At 30.2% G+C, this 20,668-nt stretch overlaps 1 long non-coding RNA gene across 1 annotated transcript in view; it reads left to right on the top strand.

Moving 5' to 3' along the window:
- The first annotated feature begins 14,429 nt into the window (after window positions 1-14,429).
- LOC107440756 (uncharacterized) overlaps window positions 14,430-20,668 on the top strand; it is a 77,326-nt gene continuing 71,087 nt past the window's right edge. Inside the window, exon 1 of the long non-coding RNA XR_001583666.3 lies at window positions 14,430-14,719. This is a non-coding gene — a long non-coding RNA (uncharacterized lncRNA). The remainder of the gene's footprint in view (window positions 14,720-20,668) is intronic.

The following is a 20,668-nucleotide window of genomic DNA, read 5'->3' as shown; positions in this document are numbered from 1 at the left end:
AATTTCAAAAAAGAAATCATTTCAGTGAATGATTTTAATTTGCAATATTATAATAGTGTTTAAACATTTTGTTGTAAAGTGTAATTTTAAGAATTGTAAAGTGTAACTATAAAGCGTAATATTAAGAAAACTATAAACATCGCTAAGCGTTTCTCTTATTAATATTTAAAATTAGGTATGTTTTTGGCGTATGAAGCAAAATAAAATTGGTATAATAATTGGGATTACGTGAATCATTTCGATATTAAAATTTTTATTATCTTTGAATTTCTGCTTTTAATTAGTAACGTATTAATCAAACCACTTTAAATTAATGAAAATGTTTTAAAAATATTGAGAATTTTTTAGAACGATTTAAAAAAAAGCGATGTACATCGTACTACGAAAAAAAACAGAAAATTTATATTTTAATGTTATTTTGTTTTCGAACGCATTCAGTTAAATTCAGAAAAGCATTTTTATTAATAAATAAATCACCGAATTATGATGCATTAAAATTTAATTAATCTTACGTTTTAGAATATATTCAGCTAAACTGTATGAATCGGATTTTTTAAACAAAATTCTGAACCATAAAATATTTTAGATTGTTGGTTTGGTTGATTTTACGTTTTTGAATGCATTCTGTTATACTTTATAAAGCATATTTTTATAAACAAAGCTCGGAGTTGTAACGTATTAAAATTATATATTGTTCTCAGTAAATGCTTATAAAGAGCATTTTTTAATACAAATTTTCAATTGTGGCTTATTAATTAAATTTTAGCTTACTTGAAATCTTAAAATTTTCTAAGCAAAATAAAAGTTTTAAAATACTATTTTCAAACGGATATTGTGTTACAGATTATTCTTTTTATTGATTTGCAACAGAGTTTTAATGGTTTGCTTAGCTTTTATTGCATGAGGAGATGTAAGCAATTTTTTCAGATTGACTTTTTTGAGTGTTTTCACGAAGCTGTGAATTATTCCATAAGTAAACGAAAAATATGTTTTAGAAAATTTAATGGGTGTTTTTGATTTGTTTTTAAAATGGGTTAGTTTTTTATTTAATTCTTATCCATGAATAACAGTGATGAAGCGATTAACAATCTGGTTTGTTTTTAAGAATGATGCATTACTGATTCTTCGTCAACCTTTGACTACAAATTACCTTGCAGTGTTTTCTGTTTCCTTTACTAGTGGACACTTCTGTAATGGCTGATCTGGAAATAAATAAAGAAAAATTTTGGAATTAAGGTCAAAATTGTATAGCATTATGACTTTGTAAAAGCAATGACAGCCGTAAAACGTAAAATTGGAAGGCACTTTATTTCAAGTTAGCAATAAAGCTTTCATATATAAATTAAAAGGTAAGTTAACTCCAACAGAGAGTAGAAATAACGCTTTTTGAAAAATAACATGTTTTATAATTTTATTTGTTAGTAACAAAATTTAATATGTTACGTAATGTAATGATTAGTTCGTTTTTCGTTTGGTTAGTAGTACCCTCTAGATCTCTAGAACTGAGCTGTTTCATCAGATACGATTTGGGTAAAGAGAAGTCCTGTATACAAAGAGAATCAATTTCAATCTTGAGAGAAAAAATCAAATATTTCTTCGATATGTAAAAATTCAGAATTCGATAATTTAAACTTTGAAACAGGATATTTTACAAGGACGAAAATATTGTCAAAACTATCAAAATATTGTAAAATGTAACGCTAAATTTAAATTATTAAACTAGTTTAATAATTATTAAATTATTAAACTAGTCTTATAATTAAAGTTAAATTATAAGACTAGTTTATCAATCAATCAATCAATCAACGTAAACTGAATAGAATCTGAACTGAATTTAGCCTAACAATTAATTAATTATTAATCAATGTAAACTTAATTGAAACTGAACTAAATTGAACTGATGTAACTGAATTGAAAATATAAGTGTTAATTTTGAATGAACTAAATTGAAAATATAAGTGTTAATTAAAAGTTTATTGCCGTAAGAATAAACATTGACGTTACAGTTTACACTAGCACGATGCAATGTAAAACAAAAAAATATTAATTTTATTTAAAAACTAGAGCCCATAGGAACAAATCATATTTCTAACGATTCATAAAAGATACTTCAAAATCAACTTATCTTGTATGCATATAATACCCAAGAGAAATCACATTTAAAATTCCTTGTTACTAAAAAATAAGTTCTTTAAAATGCAAAATAGTAACTGTTAGTGAAGCAACTTCAGAGACAGTTATAATAAGCAAAATTCGTATCACAAAAAAATATTATATATGTAAACATTTGATACAAAGAAAAATAAACTTCAACTTGTCGATGCAGTTCATTTTAAATGATAATATTTAAAATTAAAATTACACAATCTTTATACAAAGATATTTTTGAAAGCAATGCATTCTTATCATGCATATTTATTAAAAATATGTGCATTTTTATTCAATTAATGAAATAATATTCTCATCGAACGTTGAAAGACTAATCTTCAATTTTATAAACTTTTTTAACAAAATGTTTCATACAAGAGATAGTTTTTCACAAAGTGACTTAAATTAAAACATTCAAGTTTTCATTTCATACGCGTTTAATTGTATTTACATATTAGGAATTATGAATTTCTCATTGTTTTAAACTGTTTCATTACAAATTCATTTTAACTATTAAAACGTTTTGAAGACTATTACATTTGAGCAAATATTGAATTTAATTAAGATCTCTATGTTGGAAAGTGTTGATTCCAGAAAAATTGCGCAGTATTTATAAAGGTTCTTGCATGTAACTAGATTAGTATCAGACAATAACTGTAACATCTTATTGTTGATGGTGAACAAAACATAACATATTTTGAATGCTAATATTAATGGAATTTTGTTCCTAAAAGTCAATAGAATTGTCAGGGTGAGAAACAACATATTCTGTTTATTTGCTTCATTCGTTATCTGAATGCTTTTGTTTTCATAATCTTGCTCTTTTCTATAAATAGATTGATTAACTCTCAATAAATACATGTAAAATATTTGCAAAACTCCTACTTTTTTCAAACTTTTTTTTCGAATAAATTGATGTATTTAGTCTCTGAAGAATGTAATTTATTGTTTTATTATTAGTGTACATTCTCTTCTCCATCCCTGTTTTAATATTTTTTTCTATATTCTCTTCGACACTTCTGCTTTACTAAATTGTGTATGTTCTCTTCTCCACTTGCATTCTTCTCTCCTTTGTTGTTTTACTACACTAATAAAAAAAAAATAGCCGCTTTTTTCTCTTTTTGAAATTTTTCCGTTCATTAAAGGTTTTAAGGTCGTTTCGTTAACAAAACGGTTCTTACCCGTTTTTCACCTAATCACAAACGGATTTTAACCGTCAATCGAAATCCTAGATTTTGTCACATAGTTTTGCGTTCCGTAATATAACTTTACCTTTTCAGCAATTATTTTACGATTATTTTCTATACTTGATCTAACTTCGCAGCAATAACTTTATGGTTTTGAACATCGTATAAATAACACTGCAATTCGACTTCATTGACAAATTTATATTATATGGAAATCGAATTCATGCTATCACGATTTCTTCACAATAAGACACTTGAGCCGCAGTGGCTCAGGTAACAGATCGCGAGGAATCCCTATGAAATGTCCCTGGTTCGAATCCCAGCGATGACTAGTCGATACAAATTCTGCCGAGATAAAATATTCACATCTCGTGCGAGTACAGATTTGATTCGTGACTTTCACAGAGTAAACTTATTCCCATGTGGTGAGCTCTGGTCCCCAACCAAATGGGACATCAATGGAATTCTGGTGACTCGAAGTGTATTCTCATATAGCGCCAGGAAAGAGTGAAGGGCTTGGAAGGAAAGGCTTGCTCACTATTCCGTCGCAGTCGGTCAAGGGAAGGACCAAGAGAATTCTGGTGACTCGAAGTGTATTCTCATATAGCCTCAGGAAAGAGTGAAGCGCTTGGAAGGGAAGGCTTGCTTCCTATTCCGTCGCAGTCGGTCGAGGGAAGGACCAAGAGAATTCTGGTGACTCGAAGTGTATTCTCATATAGCGTCAGGAAAGCGTAAAGGGCTTGGAAGGGAAGGCTTGCTCACTATTCCGTCGCAGTCGGTCGAGGGAAGGACCAAGAGAATTCTGGTGACTTGAAGTGTATTCTCATATAGCCTCCGGAAAGAGTGAAGGGCTTGGAAGGGAAGGCTTGCTCACTATTCCGTCGCAGTCGGTCGAGGGAAGGACCAAGAGAATTCTGGTGACTCGAAGTGTATTCTCATATAATGTCAGGAAAGAGTGGAGCGTTTGGAAGGGAAGGTTTGTTCACTATTCCGTCGCAGTCGGTCGAGGTAAGGACCAAGGGAATACGGGTGACTCGAAGTGTATTCTCATATAACGTCAGGAAAAAAGTGGAGCGTTTGGAAGGGAAGGCTTGCTTACTATTCAGTCGCAGTCGGTCGAGGGAAGGACCAAGGGAATACTGATGACTCGAAGTGTATTCTCATATAACGTCAGGAAAAAAGTGGAGCGTTTGGAAGGGAAGGCTTGCTCACTATTCAGTCACAGTTGGTCGAGGGAAGGACCAAGGGAATACTGGTGACTCGAAGACTATTCTCATATAGCGTCAGGGAAGAATGGAGCGTTTGGAAGGGAAGGCTTGCTCACTATTCAGTCACAGTCGGTTGAGGGAGGGACCCGTGATTTGGTCCCCAGGGGAAACCCTGTGAGAGAGACGAAAAAGGAAAAATCATAAGATCAGCAGCTGTAACGCCTGAAAAGAAATTGTAGTATAGCAACAAAAATCCCTTATAAGTTTAAAATGATTGTTGTAGTTGTAGTTCATTTACGTCGCACTAGAGCTGCACAATGGGCTATCGGCGACGGTCTGGGAAACATTCCTGAGGATGATCCGAAGACATACCATCACAGTTTTTGATTCTCTGCAGAGGAGATGGCACCCCCGCTTCGGCAGCCCAACGACCTACAAATGTAAAATTTAAAATGAATAAATTTGAAATGAAAAATAGGAGTTTGGGTGCCTCCCGTGCTGAACAGCTACTGCTTCCTGATTGCTTTTCTAGGAGCAGAAGACAGGAAAAAGTTTTATTCAAACATGAAAAGCGATCTTTACTATCAGCTTAAAGTAACAAATAAAGAAAATAGATGCAACTCCGAAATTTGACTTGACATTATACTGAAAAAGTAAATGGCTGCGAAAATTGCACAGTCAAAACAAAGAAAATGGTAGTCCGCAAATTCAGTAGTACCTTACAACACGTTATTGTACCTTAAAGCATATCACATACTTCGGACGCCAGTCATGTACGCAGTAAAACATTTTGGATCAAATTATGGTAAAAAGTATCGCTAATCAGCGAGCCGGTACTCTTTACCGTTAAGTCCATTTTCACCGGAACATGTTAAGGGACAAAAATTTGATATACCCTAATATTAACTGTAATAATTACCGTAAAATCACTTAGTCATTCGAATAAATATGACTTTAACAATTAAGGTACAACATTTAACTATGAAATGGATTTTATGGGTGAGGCACCTTAAGTGCCGATACTATATACCTTAATTTGATCTTGAATTTATTTTAGTGTATATTTATCATACTACAAAAATTTTTGATGTATAGCTGGCACCAATTTTGATGTTGAGGTAAATTGATTGCATTTTTATTTTATGGTTCTGTACTGTAAAAATGTAATCTGTACTGTAGTTATGGTCCAAAACATTATACAAAATTGACAAGATAATAATTGTTTAAAATAATTAGTGCAAATATATTACTATAAACTTGCATGTGTTATAAACGAAATGTTTTTTCAATAGATGCCTTAAATTGATTCTAATTCGCATGAAAACTAGTATTTTCAGCAAACAAATAAGCAAAAAATGAATTAATAAGTAAATAAAACTTTAACAGTGAAAAAGACACTAAAAATTGCGACCACGTCCACTATGAAACGTCTACTTTAGCATACCACAACCCAAAAAATGGTGGCAACTATGTTACGAAATTTTTTACAATTCACTTTCATGCATTATATTTCTTAAGAAACTGACATGAGAATATTTATATCTCAGAAGAATAATACAAAGAATAAAAGAGATAATAAAACGAATAGATGCTAAAAGGAGCAAGCATCAGTAAGTATGATAAATTATTTTCTACAACATTGAATGCATCTGTAAAGGAGGATATTAGTAGTACGTTCTTCAGAAGCTATGCTTTAAAATTATTAACGATGGTATAATTATTTTTAGGGGTAGAGAAAAGGGAGAGAACATTTTATAACTGTTTTCCACAAATTTAAACTGTAAAATAACATAAACTAATTAATGTTTTGATTATAAAACACATAACATTTTAATTTTAGAATACTTTGATATGAGACGTATAACTATTTCAAATAAAAGAACAAATATTTTCACTGAATACACGCTTTGAATTCGCAATAAATTAGAAACAAATAATAAAAAGATTGAAATAATATATTAAACTTATAGAAAATAACATTTCCTGTATTTTGATTAATAATATAATTTTTTGAATAAATTTGTTAAATTTAAAGCTGAAGTTTAAATAAATGATAAAGACATTTCGATTTTTATACATTTTAAAAGGCATATATGGTATCCTTATTGAAAAAAAAAGTTTCAAGAAAACATTCCTGATGGAGTTCTTAGTGCCTTTGTGTGAGAGTAGTTTCTCGATACTATTTTCCGATTATGAGAATTTTGACAAAAAGTTTTCACCTCAAATATTGATTCTTTTATATATTTTTGGAATAGTCGTCACAACAAAGTAGTTTTATATTTCTGGTTTGCTATCATGCGCCTGCTTTAGATTCTGCTTCAAATAGAAAAGTTATTATTATAATATGATGATTTTCAATAATAAATTAATAATATAATAATCTTCAACAATAATATAATAATCTTTAATGATGAATTAATAACATAATAATATGCAGCAATAACACAATAATCTGCAATAATAATATAATATTATTCAGTAATAATACAATAATTTTCAATAATAGTAGAGTAATCTTCAAGTGTAATAATTCAAAATTCTTTAATGAAAAGAAGCTGATTTTGTATAAAAAAATAAAGAAAATGTTAAACATGAATGATAGTCGGTGAAATGTTTTTGAGTATCAGCTCATAATAGGAACTTTTTAGTATCTATTTTTTTGTTTGAAAAAATTCAATTTACGTATTATAGTTATTCATTTTTTAGATTCGTTTGTACTGGGATTTCCATTTATTTTGCAATTCTTTTCTCTCATAAAAAATTGCTGATTGAAATTTGCTATTCTATAATATTAAAAATTATGATACTTTTATTTATCACCTAATTAGTTTTTTTCTCGTTTATAAGAAATAAGTTTTTTTCTATTTTAAGAATTAAAGCATGTAATACAGGAAAACAAGCCATTCCATTAATTTTAAATTTGTTTTGTAGAACTTATGATTATAAAATGAATAAATGTACAGTTGTTTTTAATTTATAGTTAATAAGATTTTTTTAAACAGTCGTTGTTTATTGTGCGCTGTTAGAAAGTTCTCATCAAAAATGTTTAAATAGCAATTTATTTAATTATTGCTTTACCATATTTAACAAAAACAGTCAAATAACCATAAATAAAGATGATATTCAAACTGTTAAGTGTGAGTTAAATAAGTTTATGAATTGTTCTTCTCCTAATATGGTTTAAACAACCAGAACTGCATCCATGGCAACTATACTCATCTTATAAATCCATTTTGTTCATGAGCGTTTGAACAGGGGTTCAAATCCCAGTCATAATATTTCTGTACAATACTGTACAAAATATTTCTGTCATTCCTTTAACACAGGGAGGGGCAAACTTTTTTGATCGAGGGCCAAAAATCGAGAAAAAACAGTTTGGTGGGCCAAGTTAAAACTTCTAAAAAAAATATGATAAACGTTTTAATTTAGATATTTGATGAGATTAATGAAAGTGCTATTTCATTTCCTTACATTGGTTCCAAGTGAGATGTGCTAAATTTAAGGAACGAGGCTAACAATTCTAGTTGTTCAAACGAAAAACAATTCTAGTTATTCATATGACAAAGAAGATCTGTCCAAGTCTATTTATCATTGAACGCATGGCACTCTAAATCAACTTTGCGTTTTTTAGTAGCTTTTTTGGGGTTAAAAAAGTTTACAAATAAGTCAAAAAAGCACTAACCATTTTATAAATTTAATAATTTCACCATTATTTACATTACATGTGCAATTTTTCCATACCCAATAAATGTTAGAACTCACGCCGGCAGAAAAATCCACTCGTTGGAGCTTAAAATGCGCAATCTGCCACACGTGAAGTGCAATTCACCTACAGTAGATTCCATATGTCTGCTCCTCGAGAAAGACAGACCCTCGTTGGAACCAATCTACGTCTATTCTATAAAGAACTTCTACTTTCAACATTTTACCAATTGAAGCTGTCTGTGCTAACTATTTCCATCAATTTATGCTTTGTAGAACAAAAATAGAGAAAGTAAAAGGGTCCTCAAAACTTAGTAAAAAAAGAAAGAACAAAAAAAAACTTTAAACAAAGTAGACAAGAAAATGGAGTTAAAATTCTTTCCGCGGGCCGGATAAAACCTTCCGGTGGGCCACAGATGGCCCGCGGGCCGTAGTTTGCCCATCCATGCTTTAACACATGAAGTGTTCTTAGTATTCTAAGTTCTGATGGTTCATATTCTAGCCATAAAGTTTAAATTTCATTGTTAAAAAACTATGCTAATTGTGAATGGTTGCAAAAACATATAGTTTCGTATTCACGCTTTTCATTTATTTTCATTTTTTCATTTTTACAATACCATTTGAAAACAGTTAAAGTAAAAAGGAAAAAAAAATACTAACCCCAAATTTCATAATTAAGCAGATGAACAGAGTGCTGCTGTTTATTTTACCGTTATTTCGAATGAAGCTCCTCATTTTATTCCACTCTATTTAATAATTCTATTCACTAATTCTATCATTAATAAGACTTAGAAATGTGTAATCCATTATGCTTAATGTCTAATATTTTGATAAATAATAAAAAATATTGACTTTTCTTAAACTTTTTTAATAAATTTTAGCATTAGGAATTCAAGAATAAATTAATTAAAATTCAAAGTTTTATTTATTATAGAGAACAAACAAAACGGCAAGTTCTAATTACAAAAGATATCGAAAATAATGGCTAATTAAAACCTAAACTATTGCTATGAGAATTGTTTACTACATGGAAGAGACATTTTTTCACAGACTTTCAAATGTTGGCATCAGATTAAACTTAAAATACATCAGATTAAACTTTTTCCCTTAAAATGTATTTGTTTTGAATCAAAAAGTGTGTTATCATCTTCAGTAACACCTGTTTAAAAATCACAACTTTCTTGCTCGCGGTAAAACAAATATTTCATTTAGCATCAGAACTAAGAATACATTTAATTAACTGCAGCCGCGATAACTACGACATGATGCAATGATTTAATTAAAATGTCTTTCCAAGATAATAACTTCCTTTAAAAGGTCATTTTCTTGACTGACAAGGTTTTACGTCAATAACTTTACTGCAGATTTTAATAGGATTTGTTCAATTTTAAGAAATAAATTTCAGATTAAATATTGCGTCGTAGTTAACTTCACGCATCAGAAACAGGTGAAGATTTTTTATGATATTAATTAATTGTCAAAACTTGAAGTAACCAACACAATACGTAATGTAATCTAAGAAGCCTGCTAAGAATATATTTTTCATAAATATTTGTAAACGGATTTGAAGATTTAAATGCTTGTTTTCCGTTTTGAATGCTGGAATAAAGTATTGATTATTTTGCGATCTTTTAGTCAAGATTTTTGCCAAAGTTTGCGTTTATATAACTTTTGAATTTTACTTGTCCTACCAGCTTTAAATAAAACTTGCTTTAGTTAACTACTACTTATATTAATCCTGGAAAGTTAATTTTTCAGAAGTTGAACATGTCACATTATTTACTATTATACCCATGCAGCAGAGATAAGTATAAATTACGTGAAAATAACGTTAAAATGCCACAAGGTTTAGAGCAAAAAAACGTTTATTTAAAACGTTTTATTTCNTATATACTCATACTATTATATAAGTTTTAAATAATGTTATTTAACTGTAATTTAAAAAGCAAACCATAGAAATCTCTCACTTTTGTTTTTCTCCATGTGTATTGAATTTGAATTAAACTTTCTTTCACTATTTCACCCACTAAATTAAATCTAGATTTGATTTTTTTTACTTATAATTTTTTTCTTAATGGTGGGCACTTGGGGTTTGTCCCATTAGCCACAGAAAATGCCAGAACTGCCACTCTCTTCTCGTCACCCCGTGGGCAACTGTGGCGAAGCTACGGCGGTGGAGCAGCGTCGCCCATGTCACACAACCACTAACCCGTTTATAGGGCGGGTCACATTCACACACAAAGGAGAAAGGACATAGAACACAGAGAGAGAAATAAATATCCATGCCCTGAGCAGGATTCGAACCCGCGGCCAATGGCTAAGGACACGCTAACCACTCGGTCATCTGGTCGGCTAACTTATAAATTAAAATCGAAAAAAAGTTACTTGTTATATTTTTTTCTGAAAGGTAATTTTATTTAATTGTTACAATTTCCCCATTTTTAAATCATCTTTTTTATTGTTGTGTGTTAAGTAAACCATATGATTTTGCCACTTCTGTTTAATGGCATTATTCAAAATATAATTTGTACATTATTTAATATTGTGTATTCAATATAGAACGAAGCCTTCTTGTCCTGTTACAGGCACTAAACAAAACTTGTTTTGTTTGGTTAGAAAACTTCATTCGCTTCAAAAATATACAGATTGGAAATAACAGTCATTATATTTCAACTCTTAAAAAGAGTCCCCATTTTAACGACCAGCTAGTTGAAAATGGGCGCCCAATTTTAAGAACATTAAGCATGTCGGTTGTTATTTCCCATCCGTATATTTAGAAGCAAATGAAGTTTTATAATTATATAATATCTTACCTGTTCAGTTTCTTCGGATGCAGAAGCTTTTTTGGTATAAAAAAATATGATAAAAATAGAAAAAGATTGTTCGTTATATTTTACAAAAAGCTGAATCTCTTGAGAAGAACTTATGATCTTGAATCTTGTTTCCCATTTTATAATTTATAAGGAAAACCGTAGAATTCTATTACTTCGATTATGCGAAAGGATTAAACAGAGAATTTGTACAATATTAAATATCATGTACTTAAGAAAAAAAAACGAATAGTTATTTTTTTTAGTTTTACAAATAATGATTAAAATTAAAGTAGAATGCCCTTTATATTTTCTCAAACAAATTCAACAAATATTTTCTTCAAGTTCATGACGTTTAATATTGAAAAAAAAACTTGTATGCGAAAAATACGCCATCGGTAGCTTTAAACTAAATTATTCATAGAAAACGTTTTGTTGACGTTTTCTTTATGACTAAATGAAATATAACTTGCTTATTGTGATGCTTTCGTTAATTTATTAATATTTATCATTAATTTATTAATACTAAACATTAATTTATTAATATTTATCATACATTTATCAATAGTAAACATAAATATTTTAATATTTATCATTAATTAATTGGATTTATTAATTATGATCCAATTCTAATATCGCAGATTTGGTAAAAAGTATTTTTCTAGAAGGTCTGTAAATCTGGAGATTCTTATATAAAAATTGAATTTAAAAGAATTATTATATTATATACTAACGTAATTAATTATGGATATTTTTATTTCATTGCTAATGAATTATTATGAAATGCATAAACTACGTCATTTTTTAGACATTATTGCTTCTGATAAAAATTGTTAAACAAAAGGCAATTTCTTGCTAAGTTTTTTTGTTAAAGTTAAATAGGTATTATGTAATAAAGGTATGTAATACTGATAAATGTAATAATAGTATTACATCTAAGAATAGCAGTATATAATATGTTATATAATAGAGAAGTCGCCTACAAAATTTAAAAGAGAAAACTTAGCTAATATCAATGCCCAAAATATTCTCCCTTTTCTAAGAAGAGTTATTTATTTCAGTTAACAGAAGGAGAAAATAGGAAAAAAAATCAGATTAATAAATTTTTCTCGGAAATATTAAACTTAAGTAAGGCAAAAATAATTTACAAAAATATTTTTAAAATTTTTTTTTTTGGAGAAGAATGGAATTCATGAAATTCCTTTTCATTTGAAGTTTTATCATTGCTTGTTGAAAGAAAAATATTTTGTATGGGAAACTTGCGTTCCCGGAATATTTTGTAACAACAAATAATAATTTTCTATAAAAAGTAAATTATTGAAAGACGAATATTGTTGATATAATTTTCAATCTTAGATAACTTTTCTTATGTTTAACTGAAGTCTGGAGGCGTTCTCCACACTATACATACCATATCTATTTATATATATTTGTTTATTTATGTTTACGCATATAGTGCAGCTTTACAGGAGAACTCTTCCAGACATCAGTCTTGCGTCTTGGCTGGGACCATGATTACGAGGAAAAGTCACTTTTAATAGGGATGTGGGGTGAATATAGTTTTTTCTTGATCTTGGCATGGATCCGCGTGGTCAACCAATTGACGCCTTCGTTTCTCGATTGCACCCTTATTAGAAATGTGCTCTGGCTCATTACTACAGCAGTAGACAGCTCCAGATTTTTAGTCTGGAGGAGTTCTCCTCAAAGCCGCACAATACATACGCAAGCTTGAGTGCACATTACAAAGCTCAGCTTATATGTCCTTTTCAAATCAAAATACGGATAACCCAAGACAGAGAAAGACAGCGCAAGCATACATTTTTGGACACGGTGTGATTCAAATCCTTTACCTTTACGTTACTATTGTTGTTGTAGTTAATTTACGTCGCACTAGAGCTGCACAATGGGCTATTGGCGATGGTCTGGGAAGCATCCCGGAGCATGATCCGAAAACATGTCATCACAATTTTGATCCTCTGCGGAGGGAATGGCACCCCCGCTTCGGTAGCCCGACGACCTGCGCGCGAAGTCGATTACTTTACGGTAGCACAGTTTAACGAGGACCAATACCGCACACCCTCTGTCTCTACGCAGACTGATCCAAGTGGTCACCCACCCGCACACTGACCGCAGCCAGTGATGCTTGACTTCAGTGATCTGCTGGGAACCGTGTCTTAACGATCAGTCCACTGCGGGACATAATGTCTATCTCTAATTTTAGCAATATGTTCTTCAACTTAACAAAAGCTAATAATGAATGATACTTCGTAATTAGCACACAAGTCTGAATGTGACTGTGCAATAATAAATAAATAAATAAATTCTTGGAATAGTAATGTTTTTTTAAAAAAATATTTTTGCAGCAGTTCATTTCCGCTAAAACACTATTCCAATTCGAGGTAACGGGTTCGAATCAAAGTGTAACAATGGATATGTAGCAGTATATATATAAATTTGGTTTAGATACGTATACTGGCTCGTATGCTTAATGCAAAGAATGGATTGTCTCTTGTCGAATTGCAAAACAAATAACACAAAAATGAGAAAAGCAACCTAAAGATATTGAAACCCGCTGAAGGACAACACCCCTGTAACAATGGAAGGCACAATATTATATTATTGTTTTACTTGCAGTATTGTGTATATTACTTGATGTACTGTCGTGCAGTATTGTGTACTTACAAACAGTGATTCTTAGCATGACACGGATTTTTGAAAAGGGATTGGCAGTATTGATTGCCCTCCGCAGATCGTTTCGGACATGCTCTCTAAGGGTGAAGTCTGGAAATGTAACTGACCTATCAATCATTATCATTTTCTTGAAAATAATTGACAAGATGGATACTAAGTGGTGGTCTATTCTAGAAGTTTAAAAGGAAATAAGTATTGGCTGAATAAGTCTCCAGCCCAGGATGTTTGACGTACACGAAGAGGACAATTTTAACTTGCAACCCTCTTCCTAAAATAATCTAGGATCAGAAAAGAACGTTATGAAGCAAGTGGAAACTATTGCTTCTAAATTATCTTATTTCCGATACCTTGTTGTAGTTCATTTACGTCGCACTAGAGCTGCAAAAATGCGCTAGGGGAGAGCACCCCACTTTGTTAGCTCGACGACTTTCACGTGAAATCGAGCACTTTACGGTTGAACAGTTTAACGATTACCAATACCGCACACCCTCGGTCCCCACGCAGACTGAGCCAAGTGGTCACCCACCAGCACACTGGCAGCAGCCAGTGATGCTTGACTTCAGTGATCTGCTGGGAACCGTATCTTAACGATCAGTCCACTACGAGACTTATTTCCGATATGAAATCCTGTTGTAAGTGAGGGCCATTCCCTGGATTAACTTTTTTTTAGTTTGGCTCTTTAACCATAGTTTTATGTCTTTGGTTTGAGTGTTATGCTCTGCAATCCGTGTGTATTACAACCACTTAAAGATTATGTTATACTTATGCTCACATTCCTATCATGCCTATTCTAACGTTTACACGAAACTTCATTAAACTATTTCTCCAAACACCGGATATTGTGATTTTACTTATTATTTATAGCAAATTTTATTTAGAAGTCTTAAACAAATCTAAGATTTAAGCACATTTTTTATCAGCAAAATAACGTGAGCTCCTAAGATTAAGTACAGATGTGCATCAGCTTTACTTGGTATGTATTTATAAAAATATAATTGTACATTCATGAAAAACGTAGACATATTATTCCTTTGGAATTTGTTAGGAATTCAAAAATTCAAAAATTAAAGCGCAGATTAATGTAATGTTATTAACTGATTTCTTGAATTAACTGCTTATTGTTGATTGTTTATCACCACTGAGAAATAAATAAATAAATAATAATTATAATAAATCTTTTCAAATGTTTAATGGTTGAAAATATAAATTAATAAATGCAGAATAAGAGAATAATTCAAAAATTTCAAATTTTATAACATTGTGAAATTATACCAAAATTAGGTTTTTTTAATTTATTCGAAAATTTTTTTAAAATTTATTCAAAACATTTTATTTGAAACAACATAAGCTTTGTATTTAAAAATAAAAATAAATGTACGTAGAATGTACGACATAATCATGAAAATGATAGCAAATTTTACATCTTTAAATAAAGCAAGATCAAATTTTACAAATAAAAATTACATTTACGTTTGTCTATGAAACATATTTTAAACATTAAAATTATAATTATTTTATGCGAATAACTAATGTAAAGAAAATAACTAATACATGTACTAGTTACATAACTAATACAATAATAACAAGTCAAAATGTTAAAATCCAATATTCATGAATCCCAAAAATTCAATTTCATGTTACTTACTAAGCAATATATTTCAATATTTTTTATGACTGTACGAATTATGTCTTAAGATTTGGATATATATTTAGATTTGGTTGAAAATAAATGCATGTATGCGTTGCTTTGTATTTTATATATTCAGTTTGATGAGTTGCATTGAATAAATTTGTTGAAGTTATACAATCTCATTTTATTGTTGATCGAAATGAAATAAAGAATAACTTATTCGTAAAGTATTGAAGCTCTATATATCATTTGAAAATAATATTTTACTTCGAGTCGCTTAAAGTTTTGATGATGATGGCAGACTTGCAATACAAAAGTATTAGCAAATATTATTATAACTATCAGAAGTAGATTATATAAATATATGTATGCATTTTGACAAGTTCTATAGTTTAAGTATTGCATGTGGGTGAAAGTAATATTGTATTTATTGAAACAAATTATGTTTTGTGGCTGAATGTAAAGTCTACTAGTGTTACCGGTTGAAAAATCTTTTATGGAAATTTAAACTTAAACTTGAGAATAGGGGTATAAAAGGGATTGCGTAGTGATACTGAAAGGCAAATTTATTATTAAAATAAATTTTTCTGAAAAATTCATTTAGAAACTTCGGCATTCGATATGCTTAGATGGTAGAATACAACAGAAAACAGACGTGAATTTCGAATTTCGAAGTCTTATAAAATTGAATAATAAATCAAAATATATACATTTATTTTTACGCTATTCTCGTGTTTTCGAAATTTGAATTGGTTACTAAATTCCTTAAATAACTGTAAATTGCGCAAGTTTAAAAATTTAAATAATAATTGATACCTATAAAAATAAATTTTAAGACTTGGAAAATCTATTAGAGTAATTAAGTTAAACTTTATTGGACAATCGGTTAAGAATTGTCTCAATTAATATTGCAATATATGTAGCTGTACCTATATTGATCAAGAATGCAGACTTCATCATGCATATTTGTTGATATAACATGATAAATTTTTATATGTTTGTTTAATTTTTGGTAAAATCCTAGCATACGTTAATTTATATACCAACGCCAAAATGATGTAGTGACGTTTGTCGCCAAACTGTTGGCATACCATACCGGGCAGTGGCTTTTAACTTAAAGCATTAGTAAAAGGTATACCGGGCAAGTGTACACCAGGAAGTGGAAAAGAAATAGAGCAAAACTAAAGCAAAACAATTTAAAGCAATAAATGTCCAATCGAATCTACGACAGATTCCAAACTTTATCGCCTTCCCAAACATCGCCAATGTCGCCTAATTTCCCACATAATATATATTAGGATTGAGCTTAATTTCTTCATGTCTTCTTGATGTTATAAAAAATATTGATAATGGAGGGACTAGTGAAAATTTGAATGAGAAATGTATTTGCTATTAGATTAAAACGGTTAATTTTTGTGCACATATCCTCATAACGCAACCAAAAATAAATTACACTAAATATGAATTTTAAAAAATGCAACTTCTGGAGAATTATAATAAATATAAGTAAGACATGTTAATTTATATTTGAGAATTTCATATGTCGAAAAACAATGTATGTTCTAGATAAGTTTATTCGTGTGAAATACCATTTTTAATTTTAAAAAGTGGTTAAAATTTAGAAATAAAAAGCGCGATTCGCAAAACCACTTGCTAGAGAAAACAAATTATTTTAAACTAAACAAAATTTATTCTGAGTGTTTGTATTAAGGCGCATTAAAAAAATTTATGTGTAGAAATAATATTAAATTCATTTAATTCTTTTCTAAATGCAAATTTTTTTTTTCTTCAAATAATGAACTCTTGCCCACATTGTTAACATAAAGGATAAATTATATTTTCCTTAATGTATATTCTTTGTTCAAAATTGTGAAGAAGCAATTTAGTATGCATTGGAAAGAATATAAATTTGCGCTTGTAAATGTAAACAATTTTCTTAGTGTAATATTTTGTACGAAATTCGGAACTCCATAAAATATGTGTTGCAAGTTTTGTAATAAACGAGTATAAGACTTAGTAAATAACTTAGGCTCATTTACTTTGCTTGTATTCTAAAAAAATGAAAAGAAAAAAAACTACTCTCACTGTATATTTTTTCTAAAAAAATGGAGAATGCCAATTTTATTAAACGATTTAGAAAAAAAAATTGAGCTTTCTTTTTCCTTGCGTAAAATAGAAAGTGCTTCAAAGTTTGCAAACATTCCATTATGAAAGACTTGAGTGAAATTTTATATTTTCTTTGCTTCCCTCGCTTTATAAACGCAATTTACTCGATATGAGAAAAAGGAAATTTATACTCAAAAATTCGTATGGTTTATAATATTAATAAAAAAATGATGCATTTTTTCCGCAAAAGTTTAGATATAATTTATTAAAATGAAGTATACATATTTGAGAAACAGTAAAGTTTTCCCAATATTTCGCAAAATAAATGCATTTTGAACTACAAATTAGACCGGGATAGCCTGGTTGGTAGCGCGTTGGGTCCATTTCCGAGATATCGTGACTTCGATCCCCGCCGGTCAAAGGTAATAAGGTTGTAAATGGTGAATGACGCACGTAAATTTGTCGAGTTACAAAGTCCTCCATGTTTCTATAACAAACCAATAACTCTGAGAGTACTGAATTGAGGACTGGTCGTTTTCTAGTTCAGGTCAAAATTGAGATCTGTGGATGAATAAATAAATCCATGAATAGGTTCACCCTATAAGCGGGCTGAGACGTGTGTGGAGTTTAAGTCATATTATTAAACATAAAAGGCGCCACTGAAAAACGAGAAACACACCATCTGCCTTAAATCCACTTGGTTTCACCAAGAAGACCTGTTGGTATTGGCAAGTGGCATTAGAAACAGCAGCAACTACAAATTGTCTTACAAAATTTGTATTTGAACAGGAATTAAAAATAGTATTTATAGCAAGTTTAGGTGGCGTGTGTACTGGTAGCTTCTGGGATTAATGTACAAACTTGGAGTTGCAGTTTTACTTAAGTAAAGTAAGAGAATTTAGAATTACATAATAAGAGCTGTAGTGGCTCAGGGGATAGAGCGTTTTCCTCCTAATGAGGTGACGCAGGTTCAAATTCCAGCGATGGCTGGTTGATATGAATTCTGTACTTAGATCGCACCAATCACAGTGCTGACTTAAAATATCCCCAGTGGAACCCTTTTGAAGTTTCTGGGGTTTTCTCTCCATGTACTTTAATTTAGTTAAAGTGTCGTTAAATTATATTCAATAATAACTATAGTAAAACAAATGCATTATTCAAATTGTAGTTTTTTCCTAAATTAAAGATTTAGTGACCAACTGTTCAAGCTGAGCATGAAAGTATCGAAAATTGTATCTGGTCATGTTGTTCGGAGTATATTGTAGAAGAAAACTTATAGGAAAAACATTGTTTAATGTATGATAATCTCGCGAATGATAATCTCAACTTGGGGCTTTATTTAACTGTTATGAATGTGCTTAAATACAATTGCTGAACTTTCTCGAATAGAACATTCTATAATCCAAAAATTCTAGAAATTGCATAATTAATAACCTAAACTTTAACGAAAGAATGAAGTATTCTTCAACAAAAATCACATTTAGGATCACAAAAATCACATTAAAATCACAAAATCACCCTACCTTTGGCTTCGTAGTCCGATGCTTTATCACAGAGCCACCGGCTCCGCTGAGAGTCGCAAGGTTTGTTACAATATTTCATTTCAAAAGATCTTTACAAAATTATAAATTATTATTTTCAGAAAATGCAGTTTTAATAATTTTATTTTTTATTTATTATGTAAGCAATTTATTTGCATGATATTTATTCCTGGCTTACCTCTCTGAATTGACATGTCTATATCTTGTGTTTGAATTTAAAAAAACGATAAAAAATTTTTTTAATACAATTTGATAGCTTTTGGATAAGTTGAAAAAAAATTGACTATGGGAAGCTACTAGATCCACATAACCTGCTTAATAATATTTTTTTTAACCCCTTCTTTCTCGCTCCCGTGAAAATGACGGGGTGAGTTTTTGCCCGCTATTTCTCGCTCCCGTGATATTGACGGGCTGGAGTGCTCAGTAGTAACCAATAAGAATAAAACTAATTAATTTCTTTTGCCCAGAAAAAAATTTATTTCTCATTTTACACACCTGATGGCAGTAACAGGATATTGTTAAGGTAATTTTAGATTAATTTATTTTAAACTAGTTGTAGCATTAATCAAATACATAATACATATACAAAAGCCAAGAAAAATAGGCACTTTTATGATCGTTTTCATAAAAATTAATTGATCGTTAAGGGGTTAAAAACAATCACCTAGACTGTATCGTTATAGTTAGCAGATTATTGAAAAATAAGTCAAGGCTAGTAAAGAGAAATTTAAACTATTCGGCAATTAGAAGTTGCTAAGGAAAAGTTTTTAAAAGCATTTAAGGCAACCTCTATATTTGTCTTCTAACTATTGCTAGCCTGAAAAGATTCTTCTTTGGACTTTGATTATAAGATAGAATGAATTTAAACTATTATTTAAAGCTTCAAAGCTTCTGCTCAAATGTTTCAGTGCGAAAAATATTTTAATAAATATGCATATTTTATTTTATAACCGGTGTTGAACAGCTGACCTGATTCAGAATTTACAACAACCAATGTTCAACTTAGAAGTCTTGTAATTTTGATCCCAACCTAGAAGACAAAGGAACTCCTGTATTTGGATAAACTTTCTGCATTGGAGGGAGATTGTTTGATAGCATTAACCCACATTTAGTTTACATGGAGAGGAAAACTGCGGACATCTCTCACGGTTAGCCCAAAAGCAGGAGGACTCTAACTTATGATCCATCTACCACTAGACTTTTTTAAGTCAGCGATGTGGATGGAGTGAGACGGGTGCAGAATTCACATCTATCAGCCATCGCTGGGATTGGAACCTGGGTCATCTCATTTAGAATCGAGCGCTCTATCCTTTCCGACTTAAGTATAATTATTAAAAAAACGGTAAAAGGAATAGAAACTTAAGTGACAAATTATATTATAAAGTTAAGAAATATTTAGTGCCTATTACTGACAGGATTACGAGTTAAACTGGAATGATATAAAGTATGCAAAAGTTTTTAAAATTATGTTTTCGTGAATAAGATGCATTAATCAATAATATTAGTGTGACTAATGAGATATAAATACTACATTTATTAGTAAGCTTAAATTGTTATACTTGAAAACAAATTTATTTTCTTGTAAGCATGTAATATTATTAGACCTCAAGCAAAGAACTTTTTATTACAAGCAGAAATTATTACG

This window comes from Parasteatoda tepidariorum, chromosome 2 (assembly GCF_043381705.1).
Source record: "Parasteatoda tepidariorum isolate YZ-2023 chromosome 2, CAS_Ptep_4.0, whole genome shotgun sequence".
Taxonomy (NCBI): domain Eukaryota; kingdom Metazoa; phylum Arthropoda; class Arachnida; order Araneae; family Theridiidae; genus Parasteatoda; species Parasteatoda tepidariorum.
This window is presented reverse-complemented; position numbering and strand designations above follow the sequence as displayed.